Source organism: Puma concolor, chromosome B4, assembly GCF_028749965.1.
Source record: "Puma concolor isolate L17-30 chromosome B4, mPumCon1.1.hap2, whole genome shotgun sequence".
In the NCBI taxonomy this organism is placed as follows: domain Eukaryota; kingdom Metazoa; phylum Chordata; class Mammalia; order Carnivora; family Felidae; genus Puma; species Puma concolor.
In genome coordinates this window covers 51,816,218-51,838,150 of record NC_141673.1, presented here as the reverse complement: position 1 = coordinate 51,838,150, position 21,933 = coordinate 51,816,218, and positions in this window count along the sequence as shown.

Sequence of the window (21,933 nt, the reverse complement as noted above, 5' to 3'; positions counted from 1 at the left end):
ACCTCTAGAACTGCAAGAAATAAATTTCTGTCGTTTATAAGCCAGCCGGTGTGCAGACTTTTGTTATAGCAGCCTGAATGGACTAGATACTCTCATTGATGGGCTGGCGAGTTGGGGTGCATTGATAGATATGTACACAAACAATCAGAATAATATGGTTAATATTCAAATTAAGGAATGTAAGCGGTCACAGGAGGAAGTGTTTCACTTTACCAGGGGTGGGGGGGTGGTGGAGATGGACAAGAAAGACTTCATGAAAGGATACTGGAATTCTGGCAGAAGATATCCCACCCTCTCACGTCCTATCTTCAGTATGACCCAAGCGATAAATAAAAAGGAAGAACAGGAGCCCGTAAGAGATTTAACATCATATAATTTGATGGGCTTCCCCCCCCTTCTCTTTCACTGCCTTTTACAACAGCTGTAAAGTAGCAGTAATTATCCGCCACAGATTTGAGACATATTCCGCGTCGCCAAATTGAAAGAAGCACAAATGTCATGAACTCGTCCCTGTTGGAAGACAACTGTCATAGAAGCAAGTTAGTTCGAGAGGCCACCGTGGTGCAGCAGCAAGGATGCGAGATGCGTACTATGGAGGCTTTCCTGGTACTCGACTGGGCTCAGCCTGACCCTAGATCCAGCTTTCATAATCAAGTGGGATCTACTCTAGGCTGCATTGTGTCTCCTCCCAAAATTCATAGGTTGAATTCCTAACCCTCAAGTACCTCAGAATGTGACTGTATTTGGTCTTAATGGGGGTAATCAAGTTAGAGTGAAGTCATTAAGGTAGGCCCTCATCCAGTATGACTGGTCCCCTTATAAGAAGAGGAAATTCGGAGATAGAGATGCACAGAGAGAGATCATGTGAACAGACACCGAGGGAAGATGTTCAGCTACAAGCCAGAGAGCGAGAGGCCTGGAGCGGATCCTTCCCTCATGGCCCTCAGAAGGAACTAACCTTGGCAACACCCTGGTCTTGGATGTCCAGCCCCCCGAATTATGAGACAATAAAATCTTTGTTGCTTAAGCCTCCCAGTCTGTGGTACTTTGTATTGTAGCCCAAGCAGACTACTATAAGACTTCTTTTTCTCCCCTTCCTTGGAGATAGGATCTGGCCCCATTCTGCTCTCAACCTTAACGGTGTGGTGAGCGGGTAAAGATGGTATTTTTCTTTCCCAGAGAGCTGGGGATTAACCTTTGACCATGGGAGAGAGAGCAGGGAAAGTGAGGCCTGAGGAAAAGCAGAAAGCCAGGCTTACCACAATGAGCACTTGGTCATGCAGAATGAGGAAGAATTGACCGAAGAACACAGCTCTCAGAAGCTTCAAAGGCAGAAAATGGGAAAGACACACTCTTGGCCTTTGGATTTGAAGGCACCGATGCTATTGGGAAGCAAGATAAATTATTTCGCCGGACTAAAAATAGAGCAGGCCCGTCCGATCAGAGTCAGGGTAGATCGATCGCACTGCAGTCCAAAAGGAAGAAAAATGAGGCGAGAAGAAGGACATGCCTGGGGACTAGAACCTAAATAGCAACTCATGAAGCCTTGCTTTGGCCCCTGAGAGACATGAAATGAGAATTCCTGAGAAAAGGCCGAGTGATACCTCAAACTCACAGCTGACATTGTTGGAAAGGAAGGCTTCATTGGCCCTGGGTCAGAACCAAGAAACGTGAGCAGTTTTAACTTGGAGGGTGTGATGTGACGATCCAGTCACTTTCCTGGGGACAAATGAAGTCAGTCTGTGACAGATACTACATTATAGCAAATTGTGTCCGTTGGGGAGCTCACCAATACCCTAGGCAGGGGCTGCAATATCTTAATGCCCAAATCATCTCCCTAACGTAAAACATTTCATGAAATTGCGTTATTTACCCTGGTGTTTTTTGACATACTGAGGGGCAGTTTCCTGCTAAAACACTTTTTTTTTTTCATTTTTATGTAAACAACAGAAATGTGTGGGGTTTCTAAGGATAAATCTCCCCACCCAAACATACACCCTTCATGGATGTACCCCTTTTTAATGTCTCTGAGGTGAGACCACATTGCCCAGTGTACCTAACATGACTTTAGGCCTCTCTCTTTCAACTTGACTTGTGGAGCTCCACCCACGCTCTCCCCACCCCGCCCCCCCCCCCCAGCTCACCCCCATCATATGCCCAGCACTTTACAAGGGTAGGACAAGTAGCAAACAATGAAAAATAAGAGAGAACTAGGGTTTAAATTATACAGTAAGTATTTCCACCCTCACCCACAACAAGTCACCTTGCCCCACGCTTAGGGAAACAACTCAGAGCCGATCCACATGAGTTGCACCTCAGAGAAGGGCAAAGGGCACCCTGGGGTCTATAGGAGGGGCAATGGGAGAAGCTACAGCTAAGAAGAGAGGACCCTGGGGGACAGTTGCAGCCACATAAGGGATAGTCACCACTCAGGGGAATTCACTGATTTATTGGGCACCTAATCCACACTAAGAGGATGAGGCTCTGGGAAGAAGGGCCGAAGCATCAGCCTTTAAATGTTACTTGTCATCTGAGTATTTGAAGGACTGCCCTGCCCATGAGTCCTAGCCAGGGGCAACCCCATTCTTTTTCTTCTCTCTCTTCTCCTAACCATGTCTTTCCCTCTCATCCTTAGGAATACCATTAGATAGCAAAAACCCTAATTTGTATTTGCATTCCTCTTTCTAGAGCACAGAAATGGACAATCTCCATTTGGGTATCTCACTGGCATTTTAGAATCATCATCTTCCTACAGCCATCTCTTCTCCCCTCTTCCCCATGAACAGACAAAACCCCAAAGCAGCTCCTTGACTCAGCATTATTCTTCACTTGTGGGAGTCAAAGATTCCCTCTCCTTTGACTCCTCTCTCTTCCTCCTAGTCCAGCCAACTACCATGTTGTTTTCGACTACCTGTACCAAGTGTGTGGAAGATGCCCTTTCTCCCCTGTCCGGTCACGGCCGGCACTGCCCCTTCTACCCCTCAGATGCTTCACTGCAGCCGCCCCTAACTGGTCTTCTTGCCCTCCTTCAGACTGTTCCTCTATTCTTTAAACTTTCCTCCATTATCCCCACTGGTGAAATTTTCTTTGAAAGGGCAGCCCAAATGCCACCATTTCCTCCACGAATCATCCAAAACATGCCCAGTGAGACATGGGCTCTTCCTCTTCTGACATCACACAACCAAAATTTATCTTAACTTGTGTACATGAGGAAGATACATCCCAGATATTTATATTATGTCCTCTGTGCTCCGTAGAAATCTGTCCAATGTGATCAACTTCCCTATCCACTTGGATAACATATCCACACCTCAAGTTAACAGGCCCAAAGAGAATTCTTGCTTTTTCCACTTAAAACCTGTTAATCCACCTGCCTTCCCCATTTTGTAAATGGTTGCATGATTCTCTTTATGTGTCAAACTAACCACGGATTTATCATGGATTCCTCACCTTCGTTCTTATCCAATCCAGCGAATGCTTTTACTTCCAGAATATATCCTGACTTACCAACTTCCCGTTACCCCGTTATTATCTTAGCGTAAACTAACGTCTTGTCAGGATTATTGCAATCGACTCTTACAGAATCTCCTTGATAAAGTGTTTCATAGAAAATGTAAATGAGATCATGTCATTGACCTGCTGAATACCCTCCAAAGGCTTTTCATCACGCTTTGAATAAAATTCAAATTCTTTTTTTTTTTTTAATTTTTTTTTTCAACGTTTATTTATTTTTTTGGGACAGAGAGAGACAGAGCATGAACGGGGGAGGGGCAGAGAGAGAGGGAGACACAGAATCGGAAACAGGCTCCAGGCTCTGAGCCATCAGCCCAGAGCCCGACGCGGGGCTCGAACTCACGGACCGCGAGATCGTGACCTGGCTGAAGTCGGACACTTAACCGACTGCGCCACCCAGGCGCCCCAAACTGAAATCCTCAAATTCTTTACTCTGTCCTCCAAAGCTCTATGTATGGTCTAGCCCCTAAGTGGATCTCTGACTTCATATTCTACTACGTCCTCTTTGTTTTCCTTGCTCTTTTTATCCTTTCCTTGAATATATCAAACATGTTTCTGCCTCAGGATCTTTCCTCTTCTTCCTCTTATCTGAGACACTCTTTCCCAGATCCAGCCCCTTCTCTTCATCCATCTCTCAAGTCACAGGTCAGCTTCTCAGAGAGGCCTTCCCTGACTGTCCACTAGAAAAAAAGACCCTTTCTCGCCTCACTTCATCTCACTTGGCTTTATATTCTTCACAACAATGAATGTTGAATGAAATCCCCAACTTATTTGTTCCTTTGTTTTTTGTCTCCTTTCCTCTTGAGTATGAGCTCCATAAAAGGAGGAAACCTACCTGTGTAGCTAACAAACTTTCCATCTCATGGCTCTTGAAAAATCATACCACCTGTTGGTTGTTTCAACCTCCAAAATAGTCCATGATGATTCTCTTCTTCTAGTAGTCACACTCAAGCACAGTCCATTCCTGCAACAAATAGGAATAACCTATGTAACCAATAGGGATATTTCTGGGGCATCTGGGTGGCTCACTTGGTTAAGCTTCCGCCTCTTGGTTTTGGCTCAGGTCATGATCTCATGGTATGTGACTTGAAGCCCCGTGTTGGGCTCTGTGCTGACAGCACATAGAGCCTGCTTGGAATTTTCTCTCTCCTCTATCTCTGGCTCCTCCCCTGCTCGTGCTCTCTCTCTCTCTGTGTGTGAAAATGAATAAACTTTAAACAATAGGATATTTCAAGAATGGTGAAGCATAAACTTCTGAGACTCGATCATAAAAGATACGACTTCTGCCTTGTTTTCATGGATGACTCATTCTGGGGAAAGCCAGCTGTCATGTAAGGACACTCAGCAACCCTATGAAGACCAAGTGGCAAGAAACTGAGACCCCCTGCTGATAGCCAGCACTAAGTTGGCAGCCTTGTGAGTACATCTGGTACATGGATCCTCCAGCCCCAGTCAAGCCTTCAGATGACTGGAGCCCCAAGCAACATCTTGACTGCAGCCTCTCAAGGGACCCCAAGCTAGAACTATCCAGCTAAAATGTGCCTGAATTCCTGACCTATAGGAACTGTGTGAGATAACAAATATATTTTAAAATATTAAAAAAAATCTTTTTAATGTTTATTTATTTTTGAGAGACAAAGAGAGATGGAGCATGAGCAAGGGAGGAGCAGAGAGAGAGAGAGAGAGAGAGAGAGAGAAAGAATCTGAAGCAGGCTCCAGGCTCTGAGCTGTCACCACAGAGCCCGACGTGGGGCTCAAACCCACGAACTGTGAGGTCATGGCCTGAGCCAAAGTCAGACACTTAACTGACTGAGCCACCCAGGCACCCTAATTTTAAAAAGTTTATATGTAGTTTTAAGCCGCTACATTTTGAAATAATTTGTTATGAGGCACTAAATATTACGCAACAACTGCTGGCTTATTGTTGTTGTCATTATAATGCTTTTTTTCCTTGTCCAAGAATACAATAAATACACCATAAGAAGTGCTTTTCAATGTTCCAATTTCAGGCAGAGAAAAACACAACAACTTATTCAACCCAATAGTTCCTAGTTAGGGAATATTATGTGAACTAATTTGAATTGTACGCTGTGTTTGGATAAACCAAGGCGTTTTATTTGCTGTACTTAAGCGAGACAGATGGGTGTCACCTACAGCTCTTTAGGCTATTGTGAGCATGCCTTATTTCCAGGCACTTTGAAGCGCTTTTGGGTTTAGACATGTTAAAATTGTGCCCCTCAAATGTTTTTTCATGTAAAACTTTATTTATAAGTACAGTTGGAGCATAAGGAAATTATAAGCTCCCCCGAATTAAAAATGGCAACTATGATGTTGCAGAATGTAGCATCCAAAGAATGAGTCCCTCCCACCACCTACTATAATGTAATCCTTACATTACATTGCATTTCTTTCCTTTCCAAGTTTATTATCAATATCTCTTTTTGTTGTCCAATTGTGTGTTTTTATACCTGTGAAAAATTGTTAGCTATCTCAGAAGTGGAGCACATCATACTTTTTCCCTTTAATTTAATATTAATATGAATACTTTTGCATTCAACAGTTTTCCATTTCATGGAAGGATTTTCAGGAATAAATTAAGGTTTTAAGTGAAGGGAAGAAGGATATACATGGTTTATAGAAGGCAGTCAATAAATAGTCAAGTGGACAAATCAAAGCTCCTTATTCCCTGAGCTTGGCCTAGAACCCAAATTTCATAAGCCAGTATGTTTTCTATATACCTTATTCCGACCTGACTAAATTGATAATTATTCACCCACAAATTTTATTTATTTTTTTGTTCTTGAGGGCAACCTCCTTAAGGTCAGGCCTCTTTTATTGTGGTTGTAATTAAACCGACCTTGTTGGTTTCTCCGTGTACCTGATTGGCAAATTGATCGTAGAACTACCCACCACATTTATTCATTCAGCAAACATTGACTGAGTGCTCCCCACAGTGTCAGGCACTGTGCTAGGTACTGAGTACCTATAGATGGATGCGATGTGGTCCCTGATATCAAGCTGCTCCAATTTAGTAAGAGAGAAAGAGGAAAAACAAAGAATTAAATATAGGGGGAAGAAAGATTCAAATACTTTAACAGAAGGGTGAAGGGAACATGGCCGGAATGACATGACTATCCCAAGGAAAGGATTAGAGGGAACTTCCACAAGGGATACTTGAGGTAGATCCTGAAGGACAACTGTTAGTAATCAGTGAATGTTGGTTGACGTTGCCTCCAAGATTCTGTTGGCTTGGGCTATGGAATTGTTCTTGAGGTTGGATTACCTTTTTCCCTGGTGGCGTGTAGGAATTAATGAGAGAAAGGAGTGAATGAAGATTTGAGCGCTGACCCCCAAACTGGGAAACATTCATTCCTCATGCATCTTAGATTAATTCAAAGAAAATGGATAGAGAGGATTATCAATCGTACTTCCTTGTTGCGTTTTTTTTCCTTTTCCTTTCAAACGTTGCTACAGCAACATTCTATTGAAGCCCCTCGAAGGTATAGGAGACTGTCAGTTGGTTGTTACAACTGACATGGAAGGGCTGGAAGCATTTTCAGAGGTATCCAAGTGCATAAGGTGCAACTATTAGGTAATGAGTTGGAATTTTAACAGTCCCGAACGCATACATCTTAATGAGCATGGTCCCCCAGGGAGGAGGTCAACTGCTTATTCCAATGATTTTGCCATTACTAAAAATATTCTGGGAATGCATGTCTCTCTGGAAATTGTCTTCAAACCTACAGCATATTCTTTTGAATTGCCTTGATGATGGGTAAATCTTAGTCCTTGGGGTCTGAATTTTTACTTATGTGTAACAGGTAATTTTCCAGGCCATACGAAGCTGGGGGAATAGTTTAATGAGAAGACAGTGACATAAGCCCATTACTCCACAGCTCAGCCCTACCAGCTGGTTTGCTAGAATTCTGAACTGCCTCATTCTGCCTCCAGGTGTATGTGTGGGGAGAAGGGAGCAACATTAGTGTGGACAGAGGCGGTGTGGAGATGGGTTGGTTGTGGGTTTTTTGTTGTTGTTGTTTTTACAAATAGGTTTATTTAAATCTATTTATTTATGTACTTTTCCCCCCTCCATAACTGTTCAATTGTCTTGCAATCAATTCCAGTTGATTTCCACTAAATAGTGGAAGGCCCTTTGCTTCCACTGAATCTAGAAGATACTTTCTAGAGATACTCCATATAGTAGATCGCCTTTAAAGATGGCTGTCATTTCTTCCCTTTCTCTGCCTTCCATCTGCTAAAATATGGGCTAACTTGTAATTGTGTTGATCAATAGAATATAGCAGAAGTGACATTGTGCCAATTCTGCGCCTAGCACAGATTGGAGAGAACTGGAAGCTTCTACTTCTTGCGTCTTGGATCACTCGCTCTTGGGATGCTTCTCCTAGACACCTAGACACCAGGCCAAGATAGGTGTAAGCCATGTCGAAAGGCCAAAAAGAGTATCCCCTCTTGGTTTCACCACACCAGAGTCAGAGTTGGGGTTCTTATTGTGCAGAGCTCCATTCTTCAATTTTTGTACCAAGTCGCCATCCTAGGTGGTCTCTTTGCTTCCGTTCTTGTCCACTTTCCACCAGTTGATTCTGCAGCCAGCAGTCAGAAGAGTTCCTTTATTTTATTTTATTTTATTTTATTTTATATTTTATTTTATTTTATAGAGAGAGAACATGAGCAGGGTGGAGGGGCAGAGGGCCCACACTCAGAGCAGAGCCTGATTTGGGGCTCAATCCCATCACCCTGGGATCATGACCTGAGCCAGAATCAAGAGTTGAACGCTCAACTGACTGAGCCACCCAGGCACCCCATTTTTCTTTAAAATGAAATATCAAATCACATCTCTCTAGTGGGTCCCCACTTCTCTCAGAATAAAAAGCTCAAGTCTTTGCAATCGTCCACGAGGTGCCTCAGGGTCTGCCCCTGGTTGCCAGCCAATTCTCTGACCTTATCTCTTAGCATTCTCATGGAGATGCTTCTCACTTTGGGCACATTGCTCCCCTGACCCTCCTTGAATAAGCCTGTAAACACGCTGTTCCCTCTGCCTGGCACTGTCTCCCCTTAAGTACACATGTGATTTACTCCTCCACTATCTCTAGTCTCTGTTCCAATGTCATCTTCTCTGTGACGTTTTTGTTCTCCATCCTTTTTTTTGTTTGTTTTTAGTTTCTTTTTTTGAGAGAGAGTAAGTGTGAGTGCAGGAGGGATAGAGAGAAAGGGAGAGAGAGACAATCCCAACCAGGTTCCATGCCCAGTGCCGAGCCTGGTGTGGGGCTCAATCTCACGAATCATGACCTGAGCCAAAACCAAGAGTCCGATGTTTAACTGACAGAGCCACCCAGGCATTCCTTGTTCTCCATCATTTTAACAAGGGTGACTCTTACCCCTTCTTAGCACTTCTGATCCCCCTCACTTTGCTCTAATTTTCTCCCATAGCATTCAACAACACACACGTAATCTTTTTGTTCACTGTCTCCCCCAACTAGAATGTTAGCTCCAAGAGACAGGTAATTTTTTTGTTGTTGTTCACTATTTATCTCCTGTACCTAGAACAGTGCCTGACACTCACGTATTTGTTCAATGAACAAATCAGTTAGTTACACCTAATGGCAGAGAAGGGGGAATTCAAAGCCAGAGGAGTGGCGTCAGAACCTGAATGGCTAACCTGAGCTATAATTTTGGGGGGAAGTCTCATATTTCATCTTTAAAATTTTATTTTATTTTATTTTATTTTATTTTATTTTATTTATTTTTTTTTTTTATAATTTTTTTTTTCCAACGCTTATTTATTTTTGGGACAGAGAGAGACAGAGCATGAACGGGCGAGGGGCAGAGAGAGAGGGAGACACAGAATCGGAAACAGGCTCCAGGCTCTGAGCCATCAGCCCAGAGCCCGACGCGGGGCTCGAACTCACCGACCGCGAGATCGTGACCTGGCTGAAGTCGGACGCTTAACCGACTGCGCCACCCAGGCGCCCCTCATCTTTAAAATTTTAAAGACTGCTGTGCTCTATTCCCTTATAAAATCTGTGAGATAGGAAAGATAATCCTGGAGTAAAACTGATATTCTAAAAAGATGTATGATGTCATTCATTCATGAAGAAAGCATTTGTTGAGTGCCTGTGAGGTGCAGGGCACCGGGAGATGGAAGGGTATACCCTCTCTTCTGCCTTTACCTCCCCATGCTACACCCTCTCTTCTGTCGCTTTGTGATCCTTCTAGGACCACCTGCCCCCAAGAAGAATGTGTCCTGTAGACTACAAAACTCAGAGTTTAAGGAGCAATTGTGACATTTTTCTCCAAATGCTGACGACAGTGTTTTTATTAAGTAATAATCATCATTTTTTAGCGTTTCACTACGTGTTCTGGTTTTCTGTTGTTGCATACGAAACCACCCCAAAACTTAGTGGTGTGAAATAGCACAATTTGGCAAGTCAGGAATTTGGGCAGTCGGAAATTGGGAACTTCCACGGCCCTTGTGTCGCCTTCACATTTGATGGGGCTTCAGCTGGGTGGCTCAAATGGCTGGTGAATATTTGCCTTGCCTAGGGCCATCTGCTGGGGACTTGGTTTTGAAAGTGGTCTGGTTCCTTGGTTCTTCTCCAAGTTATATCCTTCTGGATCTGAAATGAACATTCTTCACTCACGCGACTGGTGCCTGGGCACAGCTGGAAGGGCTAGGGCCGGCTTGGTATCTTTTTTTTTTTTGTCCACACAGATGCTTCTTGTGACTAGCTTGAGCTTCCTCACAGCATGGTGGTCTCAGAGCAGTTGGACTTCTTACATGCCAGCCGTATCTCCCAGAATCAGCCTTCCAAGAGACTAGACAGAAGCCAGAAGTTTTCTTATGACCTACACTTGGGAGTCTCGGAAAATCAATTGAACTGAATTCCATTCATCAAGCAAGTCACTAATACCCATATCCCAAGAGAGAGGAATTAGACTCTACCTCTCAGTAGAAGGGATAGCAAAAAAAAAAAAAAAAAAAAATGTGGCCATCTTTAATCTACCCCACTATAAGTAGGCTGTGTGATAAGTGCTGTACTTGCAGGATCTTTTTTTAATCCTCTGACAACCCTATGAACAGATGCAATTATTTGTTTCCATTTCACAGATCAAGAAACTAAAGTTTTGAGGAAAATTAACTTCCCCTGAACACAGAGCTTAGTGGTGGAGTCGGTAACAATTTAAAATTCAATTTCCTTAAGTTTGTAAAACAAGCAGATAACATGCTGCCTCCTTAGAAATGGCTTCCAGGCACACAGGGCAAAGTGAGTGGAGACCAGGAAGGTTGGGTCCTAGGGGAAGTCCTCACCACGGTGCCAAAGAAGGGCCTCGTGAAGGCACCGACTACACAGTTAAGTCCATTTTTGAGCATGGAGCAGAGAGAAGCCTTGGGGCTCCAGAAAAGAATGTCGGCAGCTATAAAATAAAGCAATTATGCCTCAGGATATATATGAACCACAGCTGGTAACCCCAGACTGGGATATTGATTTCTTCAGGGCAAATGAAAGAGAACGTGGATGCCAAATTGTGTGTGTGTGTGTGTGTGTGTGTGTGTGTGTGTGTGTTAACCTAAGAAAAATAATGGCTCGTCTCCGCACCACCCCTAACAATCCCACATTCATGAAGTGGCTCCAACCAGCGAGGCTGTGTTTGGAATGGAAAGACCCGGGGCCGAGGAAAAGGAAAGTGGAATTTCTCTTCGGAGTTTTGAAGTCCCTCCTGAGCTCACGGCTTCGAGCTGCTTGAAAAGCTTGCAGGGAATTTCCACACTTAGCACACTTCCCGTGGCTGGCCGCCACCTGGCTCCAAAGCCCATTTTGTGGGGTTTAAGGGGGTTTCGTTCCACAGCATTCTAATAGATGCTGTCAGTCGGGCTGGATCCTGGCAGTGGAAGACGGGTCACCCCGAAAGGTTTACCAAGGTCCTGTTTCCTGACTGAATGCTTGGTTGATGGTATCTTGTCTGATTCACATCCTATTGGAAACGGTGTGAAACAGGGTCCTGGAGTAGATCTGGTTTTAGTCACTCTGGCTTATGTGGCCATGTTTGACAGGCAGCAGGGGCTGGGCTGCGTGGTTTTAAAAGAGAAATCTTAGTTTTAGGGGAAGATTTTTTTTTTTTTTCTTTCGATAGGCTGAGAAACTTACAAGTTGCTTGTGGCTAACACAGTGCTGAACGGTCACAAAATACTTTAAAAAAAAATCTGTTTGCTTGTTCCGTTTATGTATTCGGCAAATGTTCGCTTATTTATAAAGTTGTCTGCTTTGTGCCAGGTATTATATTTAGTATTCGGGAGACAATCATGTACAAACTAGATGCCCTCATGAAGATTATGGTCGAGTTGGAAAATACAGCAATTGAACAAACTCAAAAACTAATATAAATAGTTGCTGTAAAGGAAAGATACAGGTGCCAGGAGGCCGTTTGACAGTGGGCTTGACTTAGATGGAAGGGCTCAGACAGGTGCCAAGGAAGAGACACTCAAACAGAGACCTGCAGGAGAGAAAGGAGAGATCTAGGCAGAGTGGAGAGAACAGTGTTCCAAACAGAGGGAACAGCAAAGGTGAGGGCAAGTGGCTCCGAGGGGGTTCAAGAGAAAGAGACAGCCCAGACAAGGCAGGACTTGAATGCCAAGGGAAGAATCTTATGTTTTCAATCCTCCTTCCAATCAGTTTTGTTTCAACCACTTTCTATCACTGTCAGTTTAATTAGAAGCGAGAACCTATTGAGCTAATTCGATCCTAAAACACACAAGGACACTGGCATCCTCCACTGGGGAGTAGTAAGATCGTCAATAATAAAGCACTAGTTCGGCAGAAAGATGGGATTCAAATGTGAATTTATTGTCCTGTTTATAGTTTTCACTACCAATGTCCATTTTTACTGCTGCTCGATCAAAAATTACCGAGTACATCCTATATGCAAAATACCTTGAAGGATTCAAAGACATGGCCGACATGTCCCTTTTCTCTCACAGCGTATAACTCAGAACAGGAGCTGGCTCTGTGAGTCACCCCACAAACCACAGAATCACGCAGAGAAGTGGACAGCGTCTTAAGGACAATCCGATCCAGGCTCGGGAGAGCTCGCACGGTGGTTGTCTTCTAATTTTGTCGTTTTCATTTTGATTACAATCTAAAATAAATTTTACCGGTTAAAAAAAATAATAAGGTCCTCTTGTTCACACTAATGATTTAAAATCGGAGGATATATCATGGAGTTAGTTTCTTTTTTTTTTTTAATTTTTTTTTTAACGTTTATTTATTTTTGAGACAGAGAGAGAGACAGAGCATGAACGGGGGAGGAGCAGAGAGAGAGGGAGACACAGAATCCGAAGTAGGCTCCAGGCTCTGAGCCATCAGCCCAGAGCCCGACCCGGGGCTCGAACTCATGGACCGCGAGATCGCAAGATCGTGACCTGAGCTGAAGTCGGACGCTCAACCAACTGAGCCACCCAGGCACCCCTGTCCTTTTGTATTCTTCATCCCATTGCTTTCCTGTAAATCCCCATCAACCATGAATGATTCGGTATTATTATCCTTTCCTCAGAGATGAAGAAATCGAGGTTTTTAGCTGTTACGTTACTTGCCCAAGTTCAGTGAACAGGCAGTGCAGATAGCAGAGTTGGAACAAACGTATTCGGATCCCCAGTCCAGTGCTCATGCTGTTGTCCCAGCCCGCGAGGACTTTCGGTGACGCGTATCATTCATTACAGTCTGAAGCCCCTGCTCGAAGCAACGTGTTTGGTCTCATTTTACCACTGATACAAAAAATGAGGTCATGGTCACCCAGTGACAGCTTACTGAGCTCCTCTGCTTAGCTGCGGTGGTCTAAAAACATCTACAAATTCTTCGAATGCTCCATCAAGCTGGGCTATGTGCCCTCCTCTTGAATCTGGTCAACTCGTAGCATGTAGTACAAGTGAGTCTACATGATTCTGAGGCTGAGTCATAAAGTTAATACAGCTTCCACCTGGTTCTCCAGGGGTACTTCTTTTTGGAACCCAGCCACCAGTCTGTGCACGGCCCGGTCACACAGGAAAGCCACGTGTGGGTGCTCAGCTGATACCCACACCCCATCCAAGCCACCACCCATGGCGTCCAGCGATCTCAGACTTCCCTGAGCAAGCCTTGAGACAGCTCCAGCCCTGCGGCTATCAAACTGCAGCCACATGAGAGAGTGTACGGGAGAACCCTTCAGCTGAGCCAGAGCCTTGGGAGATGATAATAAAATGACTTCTAAGCCACTAAGTTTCAGGGTGATTTGTTCAGCAGCCACAGCGGCTGGGATGCTAGTGGAGCACCTTGCATGGGGGGACCTCTGTGTGTGTTTCTCAGAGAGGAGTCAGCTCTGTGCTGGCTGCTTGGTCCAGGTTGACTCCCCGGGACCAGAAACTGTGCACGATTTTGGCCTGACTGCCCCTACCATTCCTGGTCCTCTGACTCATACATTCTCTTTTCCATTAGAAAATACTGGGCTTTTGGGGGCGCCTGGGTGGCTCAGTCACTTGGGCATCCGACTTTGGCTCAGGTCATGATCTCATGGTTTGTGGGTTTGAGCCCCAGGTCAGGAATCTGTGCTGGAACCTGGAGACTGCTTCGAGTTCTGTGTCTTCCTCTCTTTGTGCCCTGTCCTGCTCTCTCTTTCTCTCTCCCTCAAAAATGAATAAACATAAAATTTTTTTTTAAAGAAAATACTGGGCTTTTGACCTCAGCTCAGTACTGCTTTTGCAGGCACGCCATTGGCTCAGTCTTGGGTAAAGATACCATGCTCTACAGAGTTTTCTCCTGATGAGGTGTCTCCCTTCACTAGCGTGAAAGCTTTTCCCTCCCAGGTCTGGAATCTGGTGAGCCAGCTGCCTTGAAGGGATGGAAGGACTAACGGCAGCCAAAGGAAAGCCACAGGCAGTGAGCATCTTCAGGGCAAGGAGATGTCTGCCTGTCTGCCTCCTGCCCCCAGCACAGTCCCTGCCCAGATGAACCTGGGTCGAATGAATGCATGAATGAATGAACTTAAAGTAGCAATAGATTTGCCAGAGCTGATGGCATTCACTGGCTTGTGAATGAACCATCAATTACATGTTCTTTTGTAACGGAAAAATTCTCCCCCTCCCCTGGAAAAGTGGGGAGTGCAAGAGAACAACGTCATTTGTGGTTGGGGGTAAGTTGAAGACTTTTAAACGCAACAATTATCAGGAGAAGAGAAGTTTAATTTGGCGGAGTCAATTTCTAGCTTCTGGTCCCTAAAATATAATCTCCTTTGAAAGTGAGAGGGCATCGTTCTGTACAGGCTGCATGTTGTTTGCAGAGAAGCTCTCTCTTACAGAAAGGAGAGATGCCTCCTGTGCGGTGCATTTGGAGGTCCCAGGAAATTCCCTGTTCCCAGGAGCTTGTGCAAATGATCCCATAAGCTGGGCACCACACAGCTCCGGTGAGCGCTGTTCACGGAGACCAGGAGCTTCTCAACGGACAAAACCACATATAACAGGTGTGTGAAAGCCCAGAGAAGGAAGCAGTTGGTGCTGCTGAGGGAGATCACAGAAGACTTCAGGAAGTGACGTTTCAGCTCTGCTCTGAAGGCTGGGAAGGGGACAAGGGGATTATGGGCAGTAGGGTTAAAAACTCCAGAGTGCTACAGATGCATGAGTGACCAGAGTGACCAGTGGCGAATGACGTGTGGGGAGGATAGAAACAAAGCGTGAAGCTGGGGCGCCTGGGTGGCTCAGTCGGTTAAGCGCCCGACTTCAGCTCAGGTCATGATCTCGCGGTCCGTGAGTTCAAGCCCCGCGTCAGGCTCTGTGCTGACCGCTCAGAGCCTGGAGCCTGTTTCAGATTCTGTGTCTCTCTCTCTCTCTGACCCTCCCCCACTCATGCTCTGTCTCTCTCTGTCTCAAAAATAAATAAACGTTAAAAAAAAAAATTAAAAAAAAAAAAAAAAGAAACAAAGCGTGAAGCAAGACATGAGCAGCCCTGAACACCAAACTGTGGAGTTCAGGCTTTAATCTACAGACAATGCGTGGCCGCTGATAGTTTCTGTACACGGAAGTAACACAACTGGGTGGCAAGAACAGACTGGAAGCTGAGAGACTGGTTAGACATATAATAATCCTGCCCATAAAGGAGGATCTGAATTCTGAATTACAAACAACTGTTTCAAAACAAGCCAAAACAATGACAACAAGTTATTAACCCCTGGCCAACATCTATTATGTTCTTAGTAGGAATGGTGGGTTTTCTTTTTTTTTTAAATTTTTTTTTTCAACGTTTATTTATTTTGGGGACAGAGAGAGACAGAGCATGAACAGGGGAGGGGCAGAGAGAGAGGGAGACACAGAATCGGAAACAGGCTCCAGGCTCTGAGCCATCAGCCCAGAGCCCGACGCGGGGCTCGAACTCACGGAGCGCGAGATCGTGACCTGGCTGAAGTCGGACGCTTAACCGACTGTGCCACCCAGGCGCCCCAGGAATGGTGGGTTTTCAAAATAGTGTCAAGACGGGGTCTGATTGGGAGGACAGACATACAGATGAATAAGAAGTGTTACGGGGTGGGGCGCCTGGGTGGCTCGGTCGGTTAGGCGTCGGACTTAGGCTCAGGTCATGATCTCACGGTCTGTGAGTTCAAGCCCCGCGTCGGGCTCTGTGCTCACAGCTCGGAGCCTGGAGCCTGTTTCAGATTTTGCGTCTCCCTCTCTCTCTGCCCCTCCCCTGTTCATGCTCTGCCTCTCTGTCTCAAAAATAAATAAACGTTAAAAAAATTTAAAAAAAAAGTGTTACGGGAGCAAAGCAGGTATCTAATTGTACCCCCAGGAGTTTAGGAAAGTACACCAGGGAATGCGGCTTTTGAATAGAGTTTGCCAGGAAGCGGTATAAGACGCACCACAGGCAGAGCCTCAAGAGCAAGGCCCGTCTGTGGGGAGGATTGCTGGGGAGTTGGCTGGAATGATTAAGCAGGGCTCTCACTGCAAAGGATCTTGTAATACTAAGGATTGGCCCTGACCCTCGTAGTGCATTCTCTGTTAGCAGAGGAGAACATGGCAGGCCGCAGAGAAAGCCGCTGTGAGCGCCTAGCAAGGAGCCCGGGTTGTAAGCTCACGATTGACTGAAAGCCAGTCCCTCCCCTCTGTCTTTGCAAGATCAGAAAGGTGGGAGATGGTCTTACGTGCAGAAGCCTTCAGTCACGGTAATGTGGGCTGCCTCATAGAGACCAGTTTCCTAATTCCTTGTATCCCGAAGTTGGGCGGGTCCGGCGTGGCCACAAACCAGCGGCCTCCAGGGCCGCATCGATAAGCACGGTGGTGTTTGTGTGCGGTCGTCGTTGGTGACGTGCGTGTTGTCAGGGGTGGGGAGGAGCGTGCTGGGCCTTTCGGGGCTTGGAGAGATGTTTGAGTCCGGTCAAGGGTTTCCGACGGTTAATAGAAAACAGATCTTGGCCCCAAGGAAGGGGACCCGGAGACCACGTTCACCTACTTGACAGTGATACTGGACTCACCCAAATCAAGGTTTTTAACATACACTTTTGGACATTTTGGAAAGCCAGCCGGTATACTCTTGTAAGAACAATACTAACCTTCACGGGAGAAACAATAGTAACCATTGTGAGCTTTCATGGAGTGTTTGTTACAGATGAGAGAGTCACTGTTACAAGCATTAGTCAGTTTCCAGTGCCTTATATTTATTAGCCCATTTAACCTTTAAAGTCGCTCCACGAGGTAGGTGTCACTGTCCTCACCCAAAGCCTAGTAACTTGCCAGAGATAATGCAGCTGCTCTTTGGTGGAGGCCGAGTCAAACCCAAAGGAGGAGCTGCAGGGACCGTCCCTGAGTTGGCAGGGAGTTATCTCTGTAATTGCTGGTCATGGAGATGTTCACTGGGAAGAGTTGCACGCTGAGTAGAGCTTCCAGGAACAGGGACGCAGGACTTTGTCAGTGGCGCCTGTGATGCCCAGACCTGCCATAGATGTTGTTAGAGTCCCAGGGGCCATTCCTGCCATGTTCCCATAAAGGGCAAGCATTATTCAGACACCCCCGTCCTGCTTACACATTAAGGAGGTGGGGTCTGACGGTCATTAAGGAGGTGGGGTCTGACGGTCATAAGGACGCTTTGGAGAACCACAGAAGTAATGCTTCTCTTATCAGTTTGGATCCATTTGCCCATTACCCAGTTGAGAGAACCTTGCAGAAAAGCAATTTCCTAATATGGCACTCTGGCTCTATAATGTAAACATTTGCGTTCATGGGACAGATAGGCTTGAGATGTTGTTAAACCCTCTAGGGACACATTATTCTTTCTATTTTCTCCTCCGTGATGGGATACGACATTATACGGCGGTGGGGAGGTGGAGCGTCTTGTGTACTTATGCATTTTCCCATTGATTCTCTCGTGGCATTTTGACTGTACATTATTTTCCCAGAAAAATCATCATAAACCGTTTGGAATGGTCATGCATTTCCTGAGCGCGGAAGACTTTTGTCTCTAGCTTTGCCGTCAGAAACGGAGACTCTGAGAGACCCTCTGTCCTGCAGTGGGACTAAGAATCACACCTATGCTTCTGCTTCCCCGCCTCCCCGGCACTCTCCCCAACCCAACAACCATTCTTTCTTTCTGGCCCTGGCTCAACCCTGTGCTTCCAAATGAAAAGATCTGGCAACAGCCTGACACTAAATAGCTTTGTCCCTTCGCCTTGTATTAAGTATTCCTCTGCTCGATGAAGTGCAGGTCTCCTTAAAGCGAAAAGCTTATCAGATGCTCCAGAGGTCACCCAACTGAACTCCGCACCAGACCTCAGAGCAGTTTGGAAAGCGGAATCCTTCGACGCCTCTTCCACGCCGGGGCAAGGAGCACTCACCTGGGACCCTCGGGGTCAATCTTACAGAACAGCTGTGTAGATGGTTTCTAAGATCGCTAACCCTTTAAATATGCTGTCCACTCAACGTCCCTTTGCCCACCTCCCCGCCCCCCATGTATTTCCAAGCCTCGTCTGCAATTTTTTTTTTTTTTTTTTTTTTACTGCTTTTCTTCTATTATTTCCACCTCTTTTTCTTCCTAGCACTAGGTGGGGAACTTTCAGAAATATGCTCCCCTCTGCCTGCTCTGTGCCTTCTTTGTTTCCCTTTATGCCAAGCAACTGCCATCAGTCAGCTAGAAGCTTTAGGGAATGTCTCAGACTGTAATTCCTGGAAGCAGTGTCTGACAGAAAGCCAGGCAGATCTGCTAAATAACTTTTAAGGAAAAGGATGGTCTTTTGAAGCCAGCGTCGTTTCAGCATCCTCTCACAGATGGGTTCTCTTCAGAGGAAACAAAACGAAAGGCAGTGTAGTGTATGTGTTAATGCTGATTCTAATGGAGGGTTTACTTGTGTTAACCCTTTTCTAGACATTATTTCACACACTTCACTAGATTTTGTCAACTCTCAATAACCCAGTGAGGGTTGTTGGCCCCCTTGTGGTGTAAATGGGCACCATTTACAAAGACCCAGTGAAACTGAGGACCTCTCCAAGGTCAGGGCTCTGGGCAGCTTGGACGGAGAAAGGACAGTAAGTGTCCGAGGATGTGAAGATTTTTAATTTCAATGATGCAGAGCAAAGGAGACAAAGGTTATGAGCCAAGAGGGCTTGAGTAGCTGAGTGGCAGAAGAGTTTGAAGGTAAAGCCAGCGAGGAAAGGATGAGGTACTCATGGGGAGGGGCTTAGCTGGGGCAGTCAGGAACATGCAGAACTGTACCTTGCGGCTTCGCCTCTCCCCGACCACCACATTGGGTCATCACTGGAGAATGGTGATAACTGGGAGGTGGGCCAGAGTGAGCTGACCGCCATATTGCCGCCGGGACATTCATGAATGGTGTGGAGGGAAAAACCACCGAATAAACATAATTTTCCTACAAGTGACTCCTAGTTTCTGCCGGGCCTCTGGTTTTTCTCCTTCCTCTGAGCTGCTGGCTCAGCCCCAGGCCCTCACCCTGGGCCCAGGCTTTCGGAAGCATCGGTAAGTGGTTTTCCACAAACACCCACCCCCAAGGAACCTTCTGGAGGGGCTGCGCTGACTTAGCTCCCATCTCAATTCGGGAAGCTGTCGGCAGCCTCCTCCAGGTTTCGTGGGTAGCTCTAGCCCCTTTCAGACCAGGCAGGCTTTGTGAGGTCATGAGGTAGGGTGAGGGCTTCCTGCAGAGACTGAGTTTGGAAGGCATGAGCAGCAAGAGAGCTCAGGTCTACAAGACAGTGAGAGAGCCTAGCCGGAAAGCTTCTTGATTCTCCAGACAAATAGCCCCAGAGCTGGTGGGAGGGCTCCGGTCTCCCAGCTCCTACCCACGAACAGTTCCTCCGTGAGCCTCATCTGAAGATAAGATCCCCTCCTTTTGCATGCATACCAAAATAGGGGAGCAAACCCGCTTGCGTTCGAAAGAGCAATGTAAGGGAACTCTTAAAGCGAAGAAATGAATCGCTATCAACAAAATTCAGCTTCTGTCTGTTGGCCTGTGATTGCATCGTGAGAAAATAGCTGCGTGGCTCGTCGCTATGTTCAGAGGCTATGTTTAGGATGGTCTGACTTACAGCTAGACTAGACCAAATTCTTTGGGGAGAGGTAGAAAGTCATCCTCTGGAGAATTTTCAGGCCTTGATTTGCAATCAAGCTGCTTTTCACAGCAGTAATTCCATGTAGCTGAGCTCCACGGTTAGTAGCCAGGGATTCCTGTATGTAGTTGCGTTAATAAATCCTAAGCAATCCTTAGGGAAGCCAGACACTCGCAGATGGTGGGATGTCAGCCCTGGGTGAGAAGGCTGGATCCGAGGACTTTCTAGTAACCTCCCGAACCACAGGAATTGAGCAACTTCCCAGCCCAATCTACCTCCCCCGACTCTTCGTATTTCTTCCATGTCCACTGGGCTTCAACGGGAAAACAAAACAGAGTTCGGATGCTTGCTAGCCACCCGGACTCGTGCCACTTTGGGGTGGGAGGACGATAAAGGGGAGAGGACCGCAGGAAGTGGAGGTCAGATCCACTCATAGCTGCTCCAGGGGGACATGGTATTCAGGGCCTCACAGGAAGAGCTGGAGCCCAGGGTGCCCTCATCCTGAATCCTTTTTCCTCAGGTGGCCTCACTTCCTTTCTGTAGGTCCGGAGGGGTAGCCTGGGGGCTCACTGGTCTGTAGGGAGCTGAGTAGCCAGTGAAAGCGCTCCGCTCTCCCTCCCCGACCCGGGCTCCAGGTAAATCTGTGTATTTAACTACAACCACAACCACAAGGGCCCCAGCCCTTGGAATTTTCCTGGAAGCCAGTTAAAGCCAGGGGAGCCACAGTAGTAGATAAAAATTAACCGACGTACCAAATTCTCTTTGGCTTACAAGTCCCTGAATGGTTTTGTTTACACATTAAGAGCAAAAAGGGACTGCAGTCTTTCCTCTTAATTGCTGTAATTACGCTTGTGCCCCCCACCCCCGCCGTGCACTTCCCCCCCCCCCCACCCCAGAGGCTGCCCATGTCATTTTAAAGGGCAATTGCTGGCCCTCCGCCCTGAGTGTTTTTGAGGGTTTTTCTCATTTTCTGATGACCACTGACCTACTGAGCTAACAGTAGCAGTTTATTCTCCCTGGTGCACTGGTCTCGCCCCCGCCTTTCTTTTTCTTTCTCTTTCTCTCTCTCTTTTCTCCCCCCCCCCCCCCCCCACTCCTGGGTAGTGACCAGGAAGAGCTGACTTCCTCGGCATCAAAAGGGATTGCAATTTCTTCGAGCAATTGTATGTGGCTCGGCATCGGCCACATCCCCTTAGGAAAAGGCTCGGGGAAACCTGGGTCAGAAAGCTTGCAAACTCCTGTCCGGCTCACGAGCTTTCATTGCTGAATTGGGTCGAGCGTTTCCTCTGGGTTACCCGATACAGAGAAATGTGAAGTATTGTACCTTCTACGCTTATGCCTGAAAGTCACGCGTGAATCCTATTTCCGCTTAATCGTGAAGGAATGCTGTTGCAAAGACGCGGGGTCAGAAGGCCGCAGTAAATCAAGCCAGATATACCCCTAATGAATGGCAAATGAAACAGCGTTTGTTTTTAAGTTCATAGGTCCTTCTGGAAGGTGTCTTTTTAGTGCAAGCGAAATTCCTGGGTTGCAGGTATGGAGCACAATGGAGGTGACTGGGGAAGGTTTAGAGTGTCTGGTTCTTTTAGCCACAGTCTTAAAAAGTACTAGAAGCATCCCCAAGGTTAGTTTGCCAGGCCGGTTTCGAAAGCGCCATGCTTTCTGCAGCCCTTATGTTGGGACAGAATTTTCCGATTACTGTGGATTCTGGGGTAACCAGACTCTTGGTCCACTTTCCCCCTTAGCTCACTCAGCTGGTCCTGGGTCGCTGCATAGGTGTTTCGGAGAGCATGCCTTTCTCAGGACGGCAAAGGCCGCGTGAAAACAAATCTGGC